This window comes from Euwallacea fornicatus, chromosome 12 (genome assembly GCF_040115645.1).
Source record: "Euwallacea fornicatus isolate EFF26 chromosome 12, ASM4011564v1, whole genome shotgun sequence".
Classification (NCBI taxonomy): Eukaryota; Metazoa; Arthropoda; class Insecta; order Coleoptera; family Curculionidae; genus Euwallacea; species Euwallacea fornicatus.
In genome coordinates, this window is record NC_089552.1 from 2,523,032 (window position 1) to 2,543,073 (window position 20,042).

Consider the following 20,042-nt stretch of genomic DNA (forward strand, 5'->3'; position numbering starts at 1 on the left):
GATTTAGGGTCCGTATCCCCCCTGTTTCCCGCGTCTAGCCGTCCCGTATGCCCGTTCTACCAAACATCATCGTCTACTCCTGGGTCCTGGTTTTCGCCGAGCGGCCTACGTAAGTTATGCCATAGATTAAGCCGGAGGTTAGACCTATCTCTGTTTTGGCATCAAAAAGCCGGAGAAAAAATGCGCCATTATACGAGCCCCCATATAAAGGGTACTCTCACACTCCAAGTTGTTTATGTATTTTCCTTGTATCCATCCATTACCTCTTTAAAAAAAATTGGCCTAATACGTGCGCCGCGTTAATACCCCGGCCAGAACGAGGGGATGAAAACGCTAAGAAAAATAGTAAACGTCGAGTATATCGGAAAATAAATTACTACCTAAGAGGGTGATATTTTAGTAAACCTGACTCGCTTTCCCGGTGTAAAGCGGAGTTACGAAGTTACACTAATAACTTCTTATTTCTGGGAGTTGGAACACGTCGACATATCCATCAGACAAATTGCTCTTGAGTGCAAAGTTCGGTCGGGCTATAACTGCTCTATACAGGGTCGCCGCTGGGAAGTATTAGATTTTTCACCCCCTTTTTGGCCCTTCCGGCATTTTTCAAATATTCCGTCAGTGGCCGGGGGGCGCAAACGCAGTCAAAGAATTTAATGAATAAAATATTCGAACTCTGGTCCCCCTAAACCGACGAATTCTTTCGCGGCCTTAAGAAGGCAAAGATCAATTTTATTAACATCCAAAGGGGCGTTTGAGGGCTCAAGCAAATTGAATGCCTTCCGGCGGTTGTTTAGATATTTTATACCTTTTCGGAGACGGGGTCGTTACGGAGAAAAATGTTGTAAACGTTGCAGAAAACCGCCCCGACGTCGATTTCAAAAGGGGCTTAGCCACGTGAAGAGTTTCTCAATTCTATCCGCTTAAATCTATAAATTCTGGGCTTATTGGACCGGAGAAGAGGACTTTTTTGGCGTGGCGAGATAAATCTGGAACAGAAACTAATGTGCACTGTACCTATAACGCCCTTCTTGTCAGAAAACAACAAAATTGAACCTTCGGATCTCTGAATGGACCGGCAGTGTACACGTCGACGTAAAGAGTGCTAGAAATCAATTTATTTCCGTTTTCTTGACACCTCCAATAAAGTTAGCGCCTCCCTTACGTTAAAGCTTCGACGTTAATTAATTCTCCGATATGTTGTTACAAAAATAACGTATCTCCGAAGAGGAAACGCAGTTAAATATTAGATCTCGAGGGTCTTCGATTTGTCAGCGGCTGACAATTATTTCGGTGTGTGTCTGGAAGGATTTAGTGCTTTGTCGGGTGTTTGTTTTTTTTCTTAACAATGTCGAAGTGACGTTCGAGTTGAGGGTTTATTGGTTCGAGCGATAGCAGCTTCTCAGAAGGGCTAAGTGACAGCACTTCCAAGCCATATACCCAATCTGAAAACACACAAATCCCTCGCGGTTCCTCCACACGATATGTCCCCATAAATTGTGCCACACATAATATTTTGATTGCCGACGAAAGCTATAACAGTTATTCAAACATCTAATATGGAAGAACTGTCGTATTTAAGCGGTACCACCATGTTTAGTACTGTACTGTCATCTTATGCTAATTAGCAACGTTTATGGCATATATCTAATCGGACGGTAAAGCCAGATCAAACGTCTTAGGCCGATACCACAACATGGTAGGAAGTCGTTAAAAGTCGGCTCAATGCATTAAGATTGGTTTTTATGGATCCTGATGAACATATACGAGGACCATACAGAAAATTACATCCAATATTGCTCTAGTCTTGCGATATTGAAGGCCTTACAAACATTCTTCACCTTGGGACGAGACGTTTTACGAGTCGAGTCCTTGAACCTCCTTAACCTCCGCTATCACGATATGTGTATTAAAGGCTGTAAATGAAGTTCGCACAATTTCCAATAGGAGATAATAAGTGACTGCAACGCAGGATTCGAGATTTGTTTGATGATTGCTCACGCAATAGATCTGGAATGCTCAATATTCTACGAAAGCGATAGATAAAGAGGAATACCGCAATTGTATATCATAAATTATTTATGAGATTAATGTTAAAAGTACATATTTAAACTATGAAAATGTCAATTTGCAGAATGAGCCGAGACATGACACACGGCATTTTTCTACAAACATTGAGTAACTAATTCAACATGATAAATGTTTTTCCTGAAAATGTTAACTATTCTGTTCGGTTGTTATATCTTCTTTTTAGCTCTTTCCAAACGAGGTTTTCGCCACTTTACACCCTTGCAAAAGGGTCATCTAAACCACTTTTTAGGCAGAAAAGTGGGAGCAGTACCCCTTCTAGCAGATGATTAATTTGGATTCCCATGTAAAGGTATTAAAGAGGATACGGAGGAATTAAAAAAAGTATGAAAAATCTTTATTTGCCCTTTGGGGTTGGTTTATTACAGTTATGTATGAAAAATCATATCACGTAGCATGCCGTAATCCGTTTGTGAAAATTTTCGACTATTTTGCGTAACAAGTCTATTTCGCGTCTGATCTGCTGTGCTTCGGCTGTGCAATGGCGTTCGATTAATTCTCGTCGACTCTGCTCTTCAGATACTCCCAAGGAAAAAAAAATCTGCAAGAGTCAAATCGGGTGATCGCGGCGGCCAATTCATGCAGTTGCTCGAAATTTTGGGCCACATTCCAAATTGTCCTCTCAAAAGGCCGATTTTATGCGTCAAAAAATTTGCGTAGTGCACTTTTTCCTCATCGGCCATTTTCATGACAAGTTTCGATAATTTTAATACGTCGTTCCCTCATATGTTACTCCATCACTACTTTTTCTCAAGTTTTTAGTTTGAAAATCTTCTGTTGCCGTTTGCACATACTTCGATGTTTCAAAAATATTTTATATTTTATTGTGAAAACTCAATTTGAATCACCCTTTGCAGTAGAACTCGATTATAAAGAACACGAGGGGACCAGAGATTTTGTTCGCTATAGCCGGGCGTTCGTTATATTCGTTTCTAGTTAATATGTACATACATATACATATCATATGTACCTTAAAAATTCTTATATGTTAAAAATAATTTGTTTTTGAAGTTCTTATGTACATATGTAAAATTTATACACCAGTTAAAAGGAAGAGGAAGGCTAAGAGAACAATTCTGTTTTATTTGCGTCTATATAATATCGATGTAGTATATTATATTGCTACTACAAACAAACGTACTATTCATTTTGTAGTGTAAAGTTGTCAGTCATTTTATGTAGCACTTGGTTTTTAATAAGAAACGTCTTTCAATATAGCCATAAAAGTTGTGGAAAATTGATTGTTACCAAATCGTTATCCATTTCTGTATACCTTTCTAGACCAACATCATTATGTTTCTTAACCTTTTTTGACAATGGAACGGCTTCTTCGTCGCCTTGAACTACGAATTCCTCTTGCTGTCCAAAACCTAAAATCGCACAAAATCGGCCACGAATCAATACATGGGGATTCCCTGGTGGCGAAATTATCCCGACAAAAAATACCCAAAAACTAACCTAATAAATTCTTCAGGATGACCTTTTCAATAGACCTTAGTTCGTTATAACCGATCCGACCTACAAGTTCTTCTTCGAAAAGCGTTGGGTAAAATTGATAGTTCGTTACAAAAATATATTCGTTACATCCGAACAAGAAAACACGTAATTAAATAGACACTTTGTACATTCCTGCCATTCAGGTCGTTAAAAGCGACCGAACGCTACAACCCAGGTTCTCCATAACTGTGTTTGTGTGTATTTCCTGTCTACGAAATTCTCTGTCCAGTTTTCTATAACCGACTTTTTTGCTTCTTTATTCTTTTGTAGACTCTCAATTTTTTCTTTCGATTTTCTCTTCCTCCTTTTCCTTCTCCTCCTCGTCTATATTTCTAATTAGTCTGTAACTGATGACGTTATTCACCGATGCATGGTTAATTTATTCATATCCTCACCGTCCCGCCATTCATATCCTTTTCCATCAGATTGCTCCCATATTAACTTAGATAAATTACAATTTCATGGTATTGGATGTCTAAACAATACAAAAAATTCACTTAATTTAAAAAATGCACCTGCCCACTCAAACGTCGACTCTGCACTACAAAGAAATCAAAGCTTAACAGTTTTTTTTGTATATAAGGGCAACTCATGCAGGTCGAGGGTACCGTAATACGATCCCTGCGGCAGATAAGACAGAGATCGAAGGGTAGATAAGGTGCACGTTTGTCTTTCCCATTTATTTCAATTTCAAGCACAAGGTGTCCCACGACAACTTCATCATCCAATTTCCCATACACATCAACGCTCATTTACGACTTTTTGAGTAATTTAATCATCATTCGGGGCAAAATTTCCAAAACTAACAATATCCGAACGGCCGGAAGTTGATTGAAACTGATCGATCCCAATTTGTTTTGCTTGTCAGCTCCGGGGTGCGGTGAAGTTGCTTCGTATATGAGTTTTCGTCATGTACCATTCCGGAAGTTTTATTGGTAAAGACGCGCCATACTCGTACGACTTATCGTGGGAGTTCCCGCTTTAATGGACCGAAGTTTCCGGATTTATGTGGAAGTTTACGCTTTTGAATTAATCGAATTAAGAAAAAGCCGGAGTTTGGTTTTCTCGGGGGAAAATATGGCGATGGAGCAAGAACAATAAGAGGTGCTTGTTAACACGAACGCGATGTAGAGAGTGCGGCTTATCACGCGATGCGCAGATGATGTAATGTTAATAATCCAGGTGCAAAATGTCTTATCCGTTTTTATTGCCATGTAGATTGTGTGTAAGACTCGATATTTAATGAAATTTATTTTTGTTTCTGGTAAGGCCCCCATAAATCGTTAAGCGAAGCCGTAACGTAAGTAAGGCTTTGCGCGATAATAGCGCCATATTTTTTAGTTATGCTTTCGAACGCGTCTCAAATGCATGCGGCCCTTAAAAGTAATCCGTAAAGCCGAATTGTTTATTTAACACCATAAGGCATCGGGTTTATGTAACCGATAAAACAATAGCAATGAAGGTACTGCCCACATCTTCGGCCTACCTAACGGGACCCCGGATGATGGGTAACAGGTTTATAACTTCGGAATGATTTATAATAAACAATTTTACCTTAGCTCCAGGCAAACAGTTTAATTAAAAAGGATACCTATCTAATGGCGGACGAACGGTAGAAGACGTGCAGCAAAAAGCAAAAGTCCGGGAAAAAATAACGTCATTACGGCCAATGCAAAATCGACGATGAAAAAGAGGTCTGTGAGGCCATAAAATGCAAGGTCGATGTGTTGTCCAACTAAAAATGACTTCGACTTTGTTGCAGCAAAAACGCAAGCAAAATAGAACGTACGGTAGTTTTTTCTTTATTTTCTATGCTGCGTCCCAAGAGCGTGGACGGGTCCAGATGCCTCTCTGACCTTTACGTGAATTTCAGTGTCAATTATCTTAAAATCGTGTATTCTCGATCTTGTTCTTCTAAGATTCACACATTACACCTCTAGAAGTAGGTTTGACTACGTTGCCAAAGGGTTATCTAAAAAGGGGGGGTCAGGGGAGGTCAGGGGAGGTGGATTGCACATGTAGGGAGAGAGTAGTGAACACGCATGAGGTGCTTCATGGCCAAGCGATTGGGGATTCTAAACAGAATTCCTACCTGTAGAAGTAGATTCAGATCCACCGGAAGGGGTAGATTTCCGGTAAGAAAAATTTAAGTTTCCCTCCACTGATGAGCGAGAAAAATTCGCTTATTCGTCTGACCTACTTCATCCATATTAGATGAAACAACTAAATAACGTTGTAACTGATATCCTTCATGCGGCCTTATTTATTTTTCAAGGGCGACCCCCTCCCCCTCACCTCCCGAAACTACAAAAGGGATATCTTCTTTCGGCTTTGGAACAGCAAGGGGCGAGCAACAAGTTCATCTTCCATTATTAATAACCTGTCAAGATGTTGGTGTGGTATTTTATTCGAAATAGAGGCGCGAATTTCTCTAACTTCCGCTCTTGAACTCCCTAACTCTGTCACTGCTTCCCTAAATATAAATAATTGAGTCGTTTTCCTGCCTTTCATTGTGAGAGATGGATATAAGGACGATGAAACCGACGAGAGTTCGAGGGTTGTTATTCACCACCGTCAAAGTTATCTCGGGTTTTAATTGCTTTTATTAATAGCGAATCAATAATACGATCCTCAATCCTTCCACGCAATGAATTCTTATAACTCAATTTCCCATTGGCATTAGTCTATACGGAGAAGAAGATATAAGATGGAGATATGAGTCGGACTGGATCATTTGAAATTTAAATGTTGCGCCAGCTTTTCAAATTACCCAATTATCATTCGTAATTTGCCTTATATTGAAGAGTCGATTTATATCGTGTCGTGCCCTGGTATAAGATTGACATATTGCTCGTGTATGTGTACAGGGTGGGCCAATTATTTTCACGAATTGTTTGCACTTCGACTCTGTGAGACATGTTACGAAAATATCTATGACGCTCACCGAACGTGAGCTAGACAATTATCACGTGCTGGGTTTCCGCCAATCAGAGGGCGTCGGGTTCCGTGACGTGCCGCCTCCGAAAGTAGATATGTACAGTAGCGGCCGAAACTGTGGCATATTCTAAGCGAACCACATATATAATTTCACATGAAAATCCTGATTATTAAAAAATAAACATGTAACACAAAAACCCAAGTATAATTTTCAGTGATATTATGAACAAAAATGTTGAATTCATTTCCACGTATAATAGAAAATGAAAAATAATGGACCAATTTGGACAAAACAATGGAATATTTCGTTGATTATATTAAAAACAAATCATAAAATTAAATAAATTAACACTCAGTAGCATATTCTTGCGAATTTACAGCAGCCAGACATCGATGTTGCATGGAGTCGACAAGATTTTTGCAGATAGAAATCGGAATTTTCAACCGTTCTTCGTGTAGGACTTTTCACAATTCATCTTGATTGGGCACATTCTTGTCTCCAATTTTTCGTTTCAGATGTTCCTAGAGATGCTCAATCGGATTTAAATCGGGTGATTAAGACGGCCACTCCAAGACAGTAATTTGATGCTCTGTCAGCCAATTTTTAACTAGACAGTATGAACGTTTTGGGTTGTTGTTGTATTGAAAGCGAGATATTAAAGGCATTCTCTCGTCTATAAATGGTAACATATGTTGCTCGAGAATGTCTTTATATAGAAATCGATCCATAATCCTGTCAATTTTGACCAATAGTCCAACGCGGGATCGTGAAAAACATCATGTTTAACTGTTGGTTTTTGATACTTAAGGCTGTCGAACATAAATTTTTCCATTCGAATCAAAGAGTTCAATTTTAGTTTCATCACTGTAAAGAAACGTACCTCACTTTGAACGAAACCAAAACAAATGTTCCTGAGAAAATGTTATTCTTTTCTTCTTATTCTTTTTAGAAATGACTGGTTGCTTCACTGCAATCCTTCGTCCCAAGCCCATTTCACACAATCGACCTCTCACAGTTCGATCACTTACAGCAATGTTTGTGTTATTACGAATTTCCTTCTGAATGCCCCTATGTGTCGTCGATGAGTAGTAACGTTTGTTTTTCTTGGACGTCCAGGTTTTAAGCAATTTTTTACTTTTACGAAAATCTTACATTTTCAAAGTCTTTGCAATTTTATTGTTACTGCAATCACTACGGGCCACTTCAACTATTGCATTTAGAAAAATACTTATTCTTTGCCACGGAAGGTATAAAATTCATAGATGCATAAGAAAACTACTTAATGTTTCAGATTTTTGTCCAGCTAAAATCTATTTAACAGTAACATTCTCGAAAACAACATTCCTAAGACAAATATAGTATGATAAGTTCAGCAACATTTACCTTCCCTCATCCACAAGCTTTGATGGCAAAAACATGAACGATCAGCAAAAAATCATTTTCCGCAATATTATTACCTGCTTATGGCCGCAACTGTATCTCCAAAACCGTATTAAGCTGCTAGGTAGGTAAATATTCAGCAGATCTCTATGAGTCGTAACAAAGTCGTGGGAAAATAGGGGACACAACTCGTTAGAAGCCTCTCTTAATACACCGGACTCGTCTGCAGCTCGTGCGCAATATTTCACGCTCGCGTATATTTTCTCGCTTTCCACGCATTTTTTCTACTCCTTTGCAAGTAAACGACCAATTACACAATTACACTCAATTGTTATTTAATGAACCATCATACTGTTGCGCAATGGTATTAGGCAGCGCTGCTCGGCCCGATATGGTAGATAACGTCACGTGATGAAATTTGATACTATTGAGTAGTACTGTTACGTAATAGTACTAAAACCGATGACGTTGAAAGTCGTTAGTATTTCGGCCTGGGAAGACGGTAATTTCTGAATGTTCCTAGAATTAAAATTTAAATAAATGTTCGATCAAATAGCGTGCGCAGCTTCGCATAGGTTCGATGTTGTTAAAGTTGGTAAGTCGTAAAAAAACCACTGACTGCAATCCGGAAGTAAGGCATGTTGCGTTGCTCGATGGAATTACCGACCTCGTGTTCGGATCGACCCGAAAACTTTCGTCTCGCTCGTAACGTGCTCCTTACTCTACTCGTAACGTAAAACTAGATATCTTGTTTTGGTTTTTGTTCTGCGCGGGGCGGTGATAACCTAAATTAACCAAATCTGAGGCTAAATTAACGAACTTGGGCCTGACAAAGTAAACGACTTGAATTTCAGTAGATCTTCATCGGTTGAATGTTCCATAAAGCTGGTATCTAATTATCGATCCTCACGTGAAAGTGAGAAAAATTTTTGATTAACCGCACCTAAGTAATTCCCCCTTATCATCATAGACCTCGCGTGTGATAAACTTAATTTTTTACCCGACACTTTCAACACCATATAACCATTAAACCAGGTTCACAATTCATTTTCACCCTTTGGAATGCACTTGAACCCCATGCACATGCATTGTTGCCACGCGGAGGAGGGCGAATGCCCTTGATCCCCTATTGATTTTTCCTGGGGCCGGATAAAAGCTCTTATAAAGTTTCATTTTTAGTCGTCGAGAGTGCACGTCTTGGGTTTTTTGGCTATGCATTTTTACGATTATGATTATTGTTATTTGATGCAGTTTCACTGTTACGGCATGAGCAGCGCCGTCAGGATATGGCCCGGAAAGTAGCGTCCGCTGCAACGGTAGTTGAGACCGCCGGGAAAGTTTATCTAGATAAATTGATTATTTTTCCCGATGTGGGATTTGCTCGAAGTATTACTGCAATTAGCAAGCCCAATGGGATGCAAATAAATCACCATCAAGGCGGTCCCGTTAGTAAGTGCATATTTTCTCTCCATATCGCGAATATTAAGTAACTAGCTTCGCCTGGGCAGTAGGATTCAATAGTCGCGATTTGACGGTCACTAATTGCGTGTGCCATATGTGAAGAATGTTTCAATGATAGATGATGAGCGCGACCTTCGCGATTGTGCTTCACCAGACCCTTTGATGACTTTTCTTCTTCTTCATTCTTCGCGAGCTGTTAATCAGAACCGGTCCCGGGTGATTTGCATTCGACCGCTGCAAGAAGAAATAATTCCCGAGGCCTCGAGCAGACAACCGCATTGAAATATTTATATTTGTTTAAATAAGCGGCCATTTTTTATGCTGCCAATTTGCTGACTTTAATGCTCGAGATAAGCCGTGATTAATTTTATCAATGCATTTTAAGCGACGGCCGTTTGAGTACGACATGCCCCGGACGTGGGAGTGAACAAATCAAAACGGCCCGATTTGAACGCCAGATTGCAACATTTAAAAAATCGTCTCCGTCCAACGGTGCATTGTGGACATGTAGACGAACCTTAAACGTCCTTTTTCTTTACGATTATCGTTTTAGCAGTGTCATTTCGACGTCCCGTGAATAGATTAAAATGATAATGAGGACACGCCCCTAATGCGGCCGTTTTGCTTGCGACTTTTCGCCACATTCTGTATAACAGAATATTCGATTCTGTGACCTGAAAGAACGGCATTTACAGTTCACGGCCTAATTGGGGGAACTCTCGGCATCATTCCAATTTGTATTCGTGAAAGCCGAATAAAAGTTTAATGTTGCTGTCAGCTTTAATTTGTAAACTTATCCCATATCTGTCCGGACGAGCCAGCGATGCAAGAGCAACCAATTTGTTACTGTTCAAATTTCAAATTAGCCGGACGAAAAATGCAAATTCATTGCGGACCTACATTTAGAAGTGTGTCGTGTCCATCGTACCATAAATCTATAGCATAATATTCAACAACCATACGTAGAGGCATTAGCCAATCACATCCCAACAGGAACGCAGCCATTGCAGGACCTGCAGTCAACGCGCCCTTTTTGAGGTTTTAGCTTTTCAAAAAAAAAAAAAAAAAAAAAAAAAAAAAAACTTTTTTTGCATCTTTCTGCGGAGTCGATCTGCGAATCTACGGGAGTTGTCTCATCTCTTTTTTTTTGTCGAGATCCCCGCGCTCGACTTCATTATTTTGTGAACACCCTGTGTGCCCAGTAATTTCATAAAATTGATTCAGAGATTAATTCCACCAATTCCGGATATGGATCTGAAACCTCGCAGCTGATTACAGTCAACAAACGCCGGTTGCAATATTGGAAAGTGGGCTTGAGGAGCTATTTGGACGGATTTCTTTAGAATAATCGTAAAATGCTCTTAAGCAAATTCGTGATAAACACTCTTTAGATTTTTCACTGCGATGCCACAATTCCTTAAATTTCCTCGATTGTTTAAGTTAGGGACGTTCCCACGTTTGCCTAAAACTAATTTAGAAATCGCATTCTCTGATAACAAGTCCTCGTCTTGTATATTTGCTTTGGCTACCGAAAGAAAGAGTATGATGACTTGACCAAGAACCCAAGCCGAAAGGCTAACAAGCGTTTAGTGTTGTACGTGATTCAACCATCTACAAGTACTGCACGTAGCAAACATCTTCTGGCATTCCTATAGAATCCTCCTAACTTTGTGAAAAGAGGGCTGTCATGTACTAGTGCCCCTATGACGTAATTTTATTGGCAGAAATGGGTCGCATACCAGCGCAACCGGCGCGTGTACAAGATGTCCCAGAGAAAAGTTTTCACCGTGAATATCTTTTCTGTTCTTAATAAAAAAAAGAAACGATCTGTGAACTTTGATAAGGAGACAGACATCATTCGACAAGAAATTTCTTTTCGAAATGTCATCCCTCTACCCTTGGATACCATCCCCCTTGAACTTTTTAAATTGAAAGAAGACTAGTGTTACACCTCCTTTGAAAGATAATTTTATTCTCTACTTGGGCAAATTTTATGTTTTATTTTTCTACGTCGGTTGTGTAAAAATTAACAGACATATCTGTCATTTTTGGAGTGACGTCAATCTTCATTTCTTCCACAATCCATACTCCAAAAATTGAACGTTTGGATAGCGATTTTGGGTGATCACTTTGTTGGACCCTTCTTCATTCCTGGAAACTCTAATGGAGGAAAACTATCCACAACTTCTTCAAAACGTTACGTCTCTCAGGATAACTGAAATTATCGAACAAGATCCCCGTGTCTTAGAACAAAAATTACTTTTTCTACAAGATGGAGCGCTTCCACACTTCCCTATCCGCGCAATTTCTAGACGAAGAATTCCCCGGAAGATGCATTGGCAGAAGAGGTCCAGTGGAGTAGCCCGCGAAATCCCCTATCCTTGGTGCCCTGGATTCTTTCTCATGAGGACTTTTGACGATCAAATCTATGACTCCCCAACCTGATTTCCTTGAGTGCCTGAATCGTCGAAGAATGCAGGTCAATAACACCGGAAATGTTAGGTAATGTGCGATGATGTTTTAAGGATCAGCTGTACATGTGCGTGGAAGTCGATGAAGGCCACTTTCAACATTTCTTATGATAAAATCAATAAAATGTCAGTAAAAATTGATAAAATCAAGTTATATCGTTTCTGTTTCGTTTTTACATATAAAAATAGCAAATAAAAGCTTGACCATGCATAGAATAAAATTACCTTTCAAACGACGTATGAAGTAACCCTTCTTATAATTTGAAAATTTCATCGGGATGATTTTTAAGGGTTGAGGGATGACATTTCGAAAACAACTTTTTCACCATACAATCCTATCCACCCCCCCAACACTTCAAAATTAACGTGGTTTAGCGTTTTTTTTTTTTAAGAAATAATAGAAAAGACATTCAGGGTGGACATTTTTCCCTGGGGTTCTCTGTATAAGACTTTCCGCGGTGGTGACGTGACTTGCTACGATTTTACTGCCGTGAATTAGTGCCCAAAATTGCCAAAAAGAGGAGACACAATTATGAAAAATATGCTACATCCATGTCTTCCAGATGAGTGGGTAGATGATCCCTGAGAAAGATGGAAAGCATTCCCGAAATCGAAGAAGTTTTGAAATAAAAAATGCTTTTCTTCCAAATAATTCGTGAGATTCCATCGCTGCTTGATTACACGCGTGAGTGGCCCGCACTGCACGGATCAATAGTTTCTCACTACAATAACAACATTTTTCATGAAGCATTTTTTAAATTACACCCAACCTGCCCAAAGGGGTATTATACGCCAATGGATCTCTAGTCAATTAATCACCCAAGTATGCTGTATGCACAGGAAGTTTTACAGCTTGATTCCGGAGGAAATAGTGGCATTCTGAACCCATACTTAAGGACACGAGAAACTACAATTTAAAGAACTCTTACAGAAAATATTTTTTCGCCTTTAGTGCTTGCACAGTCCCGCTCCCTCCGCCAATGACTTGATCGCGTCTGACAACATTGGTCTTTTTCACACCTTCGCCTTTGAGATACACCGAAACACGGATTTCCTGAGCTCCTCGATCTAATCGACCATGGCGACAGGTCACAGCGACACTACAACACTATAGAGCCATCCTAGCTTAAGAATGCCGGATGCGCATAGACGCTTAAAATAATTAAAAAGAAAAAAAATTGAATTACTGGATCGAGACATAACCGAAATCGTGACGAATTCTTGATGGAAACTGGTTCTTTTTTACAAAGAGAAGCTCTTAGGACAGGGTCGAACCCAATTAATTTCGAAGTCGCGTCTCATATAGAGCCAGTTTTATTGTTTTCGAAGTGCCTGTCGGTAATTAGAAGCGCTACTTTAATTAATTTTTTTTTTAAGAGGGCTGTTTTGATGAGTAGCAACTATCGATAAACATCCGAGTTGGTAGATGAATACTTCCTAGCGATGGCAAACTAATATCGATTAAATGACAGGAAGGAGAACGAGGAGGATCAATTTGGCTAACGCTGCGATAGATCAAGCCTACCGAAGAACACCAGCTATTTAGCACTGAATAATGCAACGCCATTAAGACCTTTTTAACATTACAAGCACGTTTCTATCATATTCCGCTAATTGTGCAATTTTTCTTTGTTTGTTTTTGTTTAACATTAAAATTGTTAGTTGCTCAGTCGAGGCCAGGCGAGATGACTTAATGGATCAGAATTTGTTATTGAAAGACTAGGTTGCAAAATTGGGTCGAACACGGTTTTGTAGAGATGTAGTGAATGGTTTTACATTTTTCAATGATTACTGGTCATAGTTTTTTACGTAAAGTCAACTGGGTCACATCATTGTTCTGAAGGACTTACAAAACACCTTTCGAAAACTGTTGTTTTACCCAAAAACACTAACAGAGTAAATGGACCGCAAAATATCGCACAAAAGAATGCCTCAACTTGGGGTAAAGTTCGTGCTTGATTCCTTCCGGCCCCCTGCAGGCGGCAAAGTGAAAAATTATGTCGAGAAGTAGTCACAGTGGGTGGTTTTTAAGCGGGAAGGCTAAGTAAAGAGACGCCCTAACTCACCCTTATAAATTCCATAAACGAACAGTAATGCAAAGAAGCGTAAGTTAGTTACACCCTAGAAGAAACAATTTTCTTTTCCGTAACAAATAATATAAATTCCCGGCAACAGAACGATATTTCATTTGTAAGCCGGCCATTATTTTTTCGCTTTTTTACGGGCCGCCCCCGGGGCTTTTTTCCTAAATACGAAAGTTCCTCAGCTGGATATGGGAGATAAACCGGATGGAGAACGGGAGAGGCAAGAAATAACAGGACCAACAGCCGTAAAATAATTTTATATGTAAGAAAACGGGGACGTGGACCTTTATTTGCCCCACAGATTTCCCATTAAAACGAAAAAGGAAGGACCTGGATGTAAAAAGCCGTTTTTATAATGTAGCAAAAGGCAGAGGCGGATTTGAGGGAGTGCTGTGGCCGAACAGCACAAGAGATGCAATGGGCATAGTTCTTTACTGTATAAGGGCCGTAATGGGGGCCATTTCTCTTCCGGGGGTCATGTGAAAACCTCAAGCAATTACATGAAAATGATGACAATTTTTCAGCGAATGTATGAACACATAAATGCTATATGCAGGCTGTTTATTACCGGATTGCAAGAAACGAGTGAGTCCTGAGCTTATTTTAAGATAAAAACTTCATATAAATGCATATTCCATATAAATTGCTTCCATTTTGGTTTACCACTTTGTCATAACTGTAAGTCAATCGGGGGCGAACATAGTTAGATATATTCACAAATGTCTCTTAAACTATTGTTCTTAATAAAAAAAAATGAAAAGCAAAAAAGTTAATAAAAGCCATAAAGGATTATGCGAAGTTAGTGAATAAAAATGCTATAAATGAAGTTCTAATATGAAATGTTTGGAGCAGCCACGGAAGAAAGCAACGCACAGTAAAGTACTTTAAATAATTGTCATTTCAGTTTGTTCGTAATGATCATTATTGCCGATTTTGAGTTAATTATTTTTACGAATAAAGAAATTAATGAAAATCGAAAAGAAATGAAAATTCGACATCCTGTAAATCAAAATTGAAACAATTACATCTTTTTATATGAAGGTTTTATATTAAAAGAAGCTCATTTCATTTTCCATCATCTATTAGCAAACACCCTGTATGCTACATTTATCTTCGCTCTAAGCTTTGACTGAAAATGACATAATTTTTTAAAAAACAAAAAACCTGAAGGAAATTTCCTTTGTACAGTTCTCACAGAAACTGAATCAGTGAGCCGAAAAAGAGTATAACCACCCGAGCATTCCGTACTGCACGCTCCATACTATGTATGGAGCACCTAGAATGTCTTAAGCATTATTACGTGTTACCTTGTATTGACGAGACAGTTAAAGGCCAAAATGTAAATGTGCTGATAACTTTAACTGCAAGCTGATTTCAATAGAAACCAAGACCGGGAACATTTTCAAAAAAATTCGTGCTCTCAAATATTTCCGAAAATGACTCATGGACTAAGAATACTATAGGTGATGTCGTCATGAAATTTTATAGATGCATTGAAACTATTTAAATACCTTTGGGATTTGGCGACTTATATATATAATATAATGTATATATATAATATAATGTGTGTATATAATTGTGATTATTTGTATTATAAGAATCGCAAATATATATCTTTGGCTTTTGAAACATCCGTGTAATGATTAAAGATAACCTCGCCCTTCAGGGAAAATTCGCGTATCTAATAAATTTTGTTATCAGTTTTAGCAAATAAGAACAGTTGGTGTGTTAGATAATATTAGTATACGGTGCAATACAAATTTGAGTAGGTTTAAATTTTTTATTTAAATACCTTTTTACATTTACAGTATGGCCAGATTGCATATGTGTATCTACGTATTTCACCAAGATGTATTTTAAATGTACATAAAAATCTAAAGAACCTCAATAGTAACCAAATTTATGTCAAAATGGCTGTTGCTGTCGCACCAATCAGCAGGTAACGAGATACCGCAGCATTTTTTCATTTCATGCGAGCACACGCCCAACCAAGATGAGTGCGAAAACAATGTTAACTAGACCACGGTGTTAGGTTAATGTTAATACCAATTGCATTGCGGCCCATATAAGATAACGGGAAGGCCGTTTTTATCCGTGAATTATATGTGTGAAATGCGATTTGTATTGCGGCCAAAGCAAATATGGTACTACAGCCAGTACGCCTTTGAAGCTATGGTTTAATCTTCCACAAACTGAGGACTTACGTCTCAAAGCCATAACGTTCTTAATACCCGGAATCTACGGTGTGATTTGTTTTATTGCGAGTCACTCATTTCATAATAGTTTATAGTTGTCGTGAATAGAGCTCCAGGTGTGAGATGGCCAGCAATAGTTGGAAAGGCATACTAGAATTATTATTGTTAAGAAAACGTTGCACTCTGGGATACTGTGTAGCTATGAAAAAATCATAGTTCTTTGTAGCTTTCAGCCACGTCAGTTCATGCATTTTTCATTAGTGGAGAAAACGGGACATGCAATAATTAGCAAAAAGATGCAAAAGAGATACGTCAGTTTTAAATAATGTTATAAAAGAACAATAAAATACGCGCGTTGGGCAATTCAATTCAATTTAACCGCGATTCGTATCTCGGGCTGTAAATATCTCAAGAATGTCAAACGCCAAGATAAACCTTCCTACTGTTCAGTGCGTCTCGTTTATAAAATATGTCCCGGGTATGGTATAAGACCCAAAATTCCTTCAACGAGTCCGACATACGGATAGGGGGAATTGCTGTTAACCCTGGCAATTTACTAAATTGACTTCAGTGTTCCGGGATATTTCTCAAGTTATTATCTTGTTTAAGTTCGAATGTGAACTGATTTGACGTGAAGAATGTACTTCAGAATCTCCAAACTACCCATACATAGTTTTTATGGCTTAGGGATTAGCTACTGGAAAAAAACCCTCTCAGTTCAGGAAAATTATGCACTGGATGAATCTTAAGTAGGACTATTTCCCTTAGTGCCTTGCAGCCTCCGGGAGCTGAGCAAAATACTACGTGTAATGTTTGTTCGAAATCGCAAAAATAACCGGAGTACGGACGTATGAAAAAAGTAAAAAAAAAAAAAGAATTAAACAACCAGTTTTCTGGGATGGCTCGAAGTGGACCAATAACATGGCTTGCGAGATCAACAGACCTACATCCATGTGATTTTTTCCGTGGGGTTATAATAAAAACGTGTGTTTACGACTGAAATTGACACAGTGACGGAGTTACGTGACGAAAATAATTCCAGGGAAAAATCTCTTTTAACCGCATGTAAGAATCGTGGATGAGGCGAGCAATAATTTGTGTAAAAAATTTGTGCCAACACACTTTGCAGTCAGTCCCCAAGTGAATAATAAAGACTTCGTCGTTTATTCAAACTTGCACGTGGATGTATTTCGGTTGTTTTTGAGTTTTTCAGTAACGTTACATGAAAACCGCACTTATTTTAGGTCTATGCCAACGTGTCAAAAGGAAAACCCCTACTAAAGTTTCACCCTGTATACAAGGTCTCCGTTTCCGGACTGCAACCGTGAGGATCTCGGTAACTGTAAGAGATACGAGGTCGGTTGGGGCAAAGAAGGGTGAAAGCGGCAATCCCTGAGGGAGCCCTTGTCCAGGAGAAAAAGGGAAAGACAGAGTGTCGGCAATTCCTACTTTTAGTTGTCCGGTTTCCAGGACGTTTTTGACATTATAAAGTAGATATGTCGGCGTTTCATGTTTGTACAGTTTAAAGTAGACCACTGCTCCAGACCCTGACAAGTGCCTTATTAATGGCCGTAAATAGACTCGTTGATCTTCTAACGTTTAGATGTGTTGTTTGCATGTTGTTCGTCAAAATAGAGAGTCGGCGCATAGTTTTAAAGAATAAATAACCGCTAAACTTAGTATTTTCCTTTCACACGTTCTCGCAGTCTCTTCTATTAAATTCAACTTCAAAATTCGGAGGTCTCGGAAGCAAAAACCAACGTCGACCTTCACATCTCAGCGGTTTCTTCTGGCGCCAATAAATTTACTCTAATCCCGAAAAATATAACAATTTTGAATGTTATGAATTTTAAAACCTTCTACACCTTTAATAATTGTCAGTTTGCTAATAAATTATTACCAGCTCCGGGCTGCAGGTATCCGCGACAACTTCCCAACTTTCCTGCAACTTTCACATAATAACGCCATACCTGGCAGGCTCAATTTCCAAGCGTATGCATGCATATACACGCTCTAATACAAGTTTTCCCATTTTTCCCTGGCTCGGTATCCAAGTCTGGATAAGTTTTAACACACTCATATAATCAGCGGCGCCGTTAAAGTTATTTAGCTGTCGCGGCGACAGATTGTTAACCAGAATTTCACACCTCAGTCCTCTCGAGCGGTTCTCAAGATTTCGGTTTATTATGTTTCGGGGAAGTTAGTTCTAAAGTTTCCCTATTCAGTACGCTTTCAGTTAACGGATCCACTAGGAAAGCTGTTAAGATACTCGTCGAGGGGATCGGATTTTGATTATTCCAATGAGCTCTTACGTACAGTTTAAGGCAAATTTCGTATTCTATTGTTACAACCAGGAAAGTTTTGCGAAAACCCTGGCCTCTTCTCGGGACGGCATCATGGTGTGCAGTGGACGACGAGCAGTCCCCCGTACATTCATTATGAGACCCCGCATCGACTGCGAGATTTTAATTACGGTTCCGTTAATAACATTACTTTTTACGTACGGCACCAATTATGTGTTTCGTGAGGTCCGAACTCGGTGCTCAAGCATTGATCCGACTGAGTGTTTGTTTTTCACTTACCAAAACCTTAATTGCTCACATTCCTTGGCATTGAGCAATAAAAGCAATTGCCTATTAGGGTATACCGTTTCCTTATTGGCACAGGTTTTTAAAGCATTAACTGGCTAAAAGGACACAAAGTCTCTTTATAATCATAAACTCGTTGGCTGCTTCAGTAGAAACGCAAACAAATTCCTCGCTCAAGAAACTTCTCATCTTGATCCTATTGAGGTCATTGCATCTCTCTCATTCTAGTGCGCGTCAAACCCACTCTTCCCGTCACTAAATTTGAATTTTCTATTTCCATACTTACACAGTATTTACATACATTTGTCATGTCGCCAGTCACGACCAAAGCCTATATCGACAGATCGATATGTCACTAGCCTGTGCATTAATAAGTTTAAGTTCGGGTGTCAGTGCGGCCTATATGACTTCAGACGGTCGGAATTTAAAGCCGTCCGCCACAGAACCGGACTAATGATAAATTTGTTCTTAATTGGTATATCTCTCAATCAATAAATCTTACATTAGAACTTAAATCTCTTCAAGCCACCTTCGCCATTTCGATTTTAACTGGAGTAGTCTTTGGTTTATCTGATTATTTCCTCTTCGCCGTATTGATTAATGACAAAAGGGTCAGTAAGCCCCATATTCCGCTTGTAAGATTGAGGTCGAAGATAATAATTGTTCTTCTGGTCAATTATTTTGTGCCTCTTGTTCGGCAGAATTGAGGATACCTGCCAGGTCTGAAGATGTCTTCGATAGAGACTTGCCAAACCAACAATTTCTAGACACGCCATTCCGGCGCATTTATTCGTCTGTGCTGCTCAAGACAGAAGATCTCTCTGAATTCGGAAATGCGATAGGCGAAGGAAGATATTTCTGAATAAATTCAGAGTCAAGCGTATCTCGGAAGAGTAGTTTTCAATAGTCTGAAGGAGACGTTCTCAAACCAACTAGTACACTTTGAAACTGCCCCTTCCATATTTTAAACTCTCCATATTCTAAGTAAATCAGATTAAATCATAACTCTCCGAGAATTGTTCATCTTCATCATCTCTGCTTGTTCCTGGATCTTAACAAATGTTTCTGGCAACTTGCCATATCCAGACATTTTCAATGGAAAGGTTGTTAAATCATTCAGTTCAATATCCCATACTCAGTTAATTTCGGTTTTAACCATGAATCCTTATGGAGAGGAGTTGAAAGTAGGCTCCTTTAAAAATACTTACATGACACTTTGAACCTTTTCTATTCCTCAGAATTTAGATCCTTCATAAAAATGATCGTGTAATATCATTAAATCTGTCAATACATTTGTGTTTTTCGTCATTGGTGTAACTTGGATTATTATTCTTGATAAT

The 20,042-nt window shown here is 39.0% G+C and overlaps 1 protein-coding gene across 8 annotated transcripts in view; it reads left to right on the forward strand.

Moving 5' to 3' along the window:
* Window positions 1-20,042, forward strand: part of Eph (Eph receptor tyrosine kinase) — a 148,569-nt gene that overhangs the window by 52,344 nt on the left and 76,183 nt on the right. The gene's annotated exons all lie outside the window — the stretch shown is intronic.